General features: G+C 39.1%; 1 non-coding gene across 1 annotated transcript; it reads right to left on the bottom strand.

The window, feature by feature from the left end:
* Window positions 1-989: 989 nt before the first annotated feature.
* On the bottom strand, window positions 990-1,093 carry LOC136152003 (U6 spliceosomal RNA). Its single transcript, XR_010660164.1, has one exon. It is a non-coding gene; the product is annotated as a U6 spliceosomal RNA (small nuclear RNA).
* Between the last annotated feature and the right edge of the window lie 3,482 nt (window positions 1,094-4,575).

Here is a 4,575-nt window from a genome sequence, read left to right on the forward strand (position 1 = left end):
ATATTTCTGTAATAGTATATAACATTATATTAAGACATATGAATCCCTTTATTCATTCATCCAAAATATAGTTTGAAGACTCTGCCTCCCAGTGTACAGAGTGTGGGTTCGATCCCTGGTTGTGGAGCTAAGATCCCACATGTTTTGTGGCCAAAAAATTCAAAGCATAAAACAAATCCAATACTGTAACAAATTCAATAAAGACACACACACACACATATATTCCTGGTGGTTCAGTTGGTAAAGAATCTGTCTGCAATGCAGGGGACCCAGGTTTGATCCCTGGGTCAGGACGGTCCCCTGGAGAAGGAATGGCAAACCACTCCAGTATTCTTGCCTGGGAAATCCCATGGACAGAAGAGCCTGGAGGGCTACAGTCCATGGGGTCGCAGAATTGGATACAACTGAGCCACTGAGTGCACATCCGTGCGCGCACACACACACACACACACACACACACACACACACACATATTTTGAGTACCCACTCTATTGGCATCCCTGTAATTAAAATGGAACACATAGAGAAGGAAAATATATCAGTCTATTTTTTAATGAGGGCAAAGAATAGTAAAGAGGACATCATTAAAATAAAGACAATTATGAGCAAGTTATCCTATTCTAAAGTAAATGGTCTGAAGGAAAGAAATTCAATCCTCTGAGATTTTACAGGGGAACTCAAATCTAACTAGTAAAGACTTCCCCCAAACTTTTATTTTGTATTGGGCTGTAGCTACTTTACAGTGTTGTATTAGTTTCAGGCGTATGGCAAAATGTTTCAGTTATAAATATACATGCATCTCTTCTCTTGCAAAGGCTTTTCTCGTTTAGGTTATTACAGAGTGTTGAGCAGAGTTTCCTGTGCTCTATTGTGGGTTCTTGATGGTCATCCATTTTAAATATTGTAGCGTATGCATGTCAGTTCCAATCTATCCCTCTTCCCCACACCCTTCCCTCTGGTAACCATAAGTCTGTTCTCTTAATCTGTGATAAAGTATGGAATGCTTCATGAATTTGTATGCCATTCTTGCACAGGGGCCATGCTAATCTCTGTATGGTTCCAAGCACCAAAGAGCTTGGGCCGAAACTCCAAGGCAAAAATAGCAGGATGGTCAGCAGGAATGAGCACTAACTGTGCGGGTGATGCGGTCTTCAGGTGAAACACCATCCCCAAAGCCTCATGGTGAAGAAGGTGTGAAGAACTAGAGAGAAGGCCCTTTGGCTCTGGGAGCAGGAGATGGAGGGGAAGCACTGGATGAGGTTGGAAAACCAGGCATGGTCCTGGACATCCAGTGCCTTAGAGACTGTGAAAAGATGTTGGTGTTTATCCTGAGATCAATGAGAAACAAGTAATGGGATTTAATAATGTGTGTGTATATGTAAGAGGATAGAATTATTACATTTGTGTCATGAAAAGAATCTAGCTTCAGTCTGAAGAAAATAAGAGAGAGAGTTCAACTGACATGAAGAATCCAGTTAGTAGCAATCTCAGGTGACCTTGGCCTGCAGCGGCTTGAAGCAGGATTTTGGTTCCTGGCCAGAGATTGTGGTTGGGTCATGGTGCTGAAGGTATCCACTAGACCAGTGTGGTGACAAGGCTCTGGCCCTTCAACTTTACCAAAAAAAAAAAAAAGTATTCCCACAAAGCCAAAACATAGTGAAATAAGTAAAGTGTTTATTAGCGGGAAAGAAGAGTACCGTATGTGTGGATAGACACACAGGCAGGCTCAGAGAGAGAGAGAGCTGAGCCCTCGTGGTAATTTCAGCCACTTCTATGGGGCATTTCTCCTAGGCTTCCTTTGGCCAATCATTATGATTTCCCTGGTTCAGAGTCTGTATTTGATCTACTCAGAGTCCTCCCATGTGCTTATGCATCTCTCAGCCAAGATGGATTCTACCAAAGAGGTCTATGGATATTTAGCATCACTGAGCATCCCTCCCCTTTGGACCTCCAAGGAGCCTTTTTGCTCATGTATAGTCTCTTGACTTTGAGAATGAGAAATATGTGATCTTTTATATTCTATCTGGGAAGGTCTCAGCCTTCTCCCTCGATTGTCCTGTTGTTTTTGTCTTGGAGTTTCAGTTCACAGAGAACAACTCCAGCTATTTGCCCCAGCAGTCCATCTATCTCTTGCTTCAGTAGGATTAGAGATAAAGTAAAGACAGTTTTCTGGCCTGGAAAACCCCTGGATAGGGGAGACTGGGAGGCTACAATCCATGGAATTCTAAAAGATTTGGGTACAATGTAGCAACTAAATAACAACGATGACTGTTCAATTTGCAATGGTAGCAATGGGCGAATGAAATACAGTAACATGTGATCTAAGAAGTGACTTAAAAGTGACTTAGTGATCGAATTAAGTACAATTTACATAAAATCCTATAACAAAGATAGGAAACTGATAACCACCAAGATAGACACCTAAGAGCTGGGTCAACTTAGCAGATGATACTTTGATACTTGAAGTGATGGTTAAGGAATTTGAACAATGCAAAGTTACATTTGTGTTATCTGGGTCTCTACCAAAATTTAACATATTCTATCTAGTTTTCTCTTGTCTATCTAGTTTTCTCATCTATTTTTCTCAGATGAGCTTTTAAAAATTCCTCTACTGGAAGCTGCTCTTCTAGAAGTGAAGTGACTGCTGTTCAGTGAAGCATTTCTAATGTGTGATATTAGCTGCAAATATTTAGATAATTGCATGTCATGAAAAGAGGTGCATGTGACAACTTGGCTTACTGTCGACTCTTACTGAATACTTTGGCAGCTCACATCTCCTCTGTGCATCTGCAGGGCTCTAAGACCTACCATGTGGAATGAGATTCAGCATGGATTCAATGATAGAGTTTATTTAAGTTATAGGAGTTATTTTTATAGTCATTGATTCTATGTTGTCCAGTGTTTTCCAAGCAGATGTTCAATTAAAATGATCACTTTTTTTAAAATTTTTTATTTATTTATTTTTTTTCCAGTGGGTTTTGTCATACATTGATATGAATCAGCCATAGAGTTACATTTAAGAGATGTACAAATATGTTTGCATGCTTGAATCAATAGCACTTAAGTTAAAAAAGGAGCCAATAGTTTATTTCTGACACTAGGCAGTTGTCAGACAATATTAATGTCTATAAATCAACAGATGAGCACAGAAGAATCACATTAAGCCTTGTGAGACAGATGGCAGTGTAATGGGGTCCATCTTTCATCAACTTAACTAAACACCCCCCATTCCTAATGCCTCTTCCCTTAGAAAAGTGAGCTTTAGAATGACATGTGTACAAGTGAATCTCCTGCTTAACAGCTGCTGAGGGGTAAGTGTTGACAGTAAACAGCCAGATGGTTATTAGACATCTCTTGCATGATTCAAGTAGAATGACAACTCTATGCAGAGGTGACAAGGCCTGGCCAAGCTTTTCATGTAAATTTTAGAAAATTAGAGTAAACCAAGAACCTATAAATAATATGGTTGAAAGTCCCAAAATGGCTGAACTTAGTAAATGTTTCGCTAATAGATCAACTGGAAGTCCAAACCAAAATTCACTTAGAAGCTGTATGGACAGGAGCTAACAAAGCCAAGTGGTGGTCTCTGGGGAAGATTTTGGCAGCCCAGTTAGGTTTCTGAGATAAAGCTTAGGGCTTAGGACCAGCCAGCACCTCTGGGGGCACCCCAGGCTGTGACTTAAGCCTCACCTCCAGGGCATCAATGCAGAAGGGAGATGGGGAGAGCAAGTTTGAAGTGGTCAGAGGAGGTTTTTTGCCCAAATTTCAACTCATCCTCAAAAGAATATAGTGTCTGCTTCCACCTGTCATCTAACAGGAATGGGCAAGCCCATTCTGTAAGAGATGACAAACCTTCATGTGTCCCCAGAATTCTTTTGGGGAGTCTACTTTACTCTGGCAACTCAAGTGAAGATTCCCCAGTCTCAGGTCCAGCTTTCTGAATGAGAATTTCCAATGAAATAGATAAACCCCAGGAGTCTATACAGTTTTATGCCCACTGTTCAAAGAATCATAAGATTTATTTGGAATCTAGACGATAAAGATAGCTATTTGATTAAATTCATCTTAAAAAGTGAAGGCTCAAAGAGTTATTTATTAAAACAAGGATATATTGGGATATATTGACATATATAAACTACTATAGTTAAAATAGATAACCAACAAGGTTCTGTGGTATAACACAGGGAACTCTGCTCAGTATTCTATAATAATCTAAGTGGAATAAGAATTTGAAAAATAATAGACATAGGTAATATACATATAACTGAATCAATGTGCTATACACTTGACACTAACAAAACCTTGTAAATCAGCTATAGTCTAATATAAAATAAACTAAAAAAGAAAATCACTGTGAACATTACAAAACACATCTCATTTTAATCTTTGAAAGGAATCTAACAGATATTCACAGCATACAAACTTCCCAATGCTCAGAAGCTAAATCAAGATGTGGAGAAAAGGATAGTATCAACTTCAACAATTGTATGTTTTTGTAAAGAAGTAAAGCAAAGTTTAGGGAAATGAAAGGTAAAGAGAGAGATGCAAAAAGCAAAAAAGAAAACACAAACATAT

The sequence above is a fragment of the Muntiacus reevesi genome, chromosome 20 (assembly GCF_963930625.1).
Source record: "Muntiacus reevesi chromosome 20, mMunRee1.1, whole genome shotgun sequence".
In the NCBI taxonomy this organism is placed as follows: Eukaryota; Metazoa; Chordata; class Mammalia; order Artiodactyla; family Cervidae; genus Muntiacus; species Muntiacus reevesi.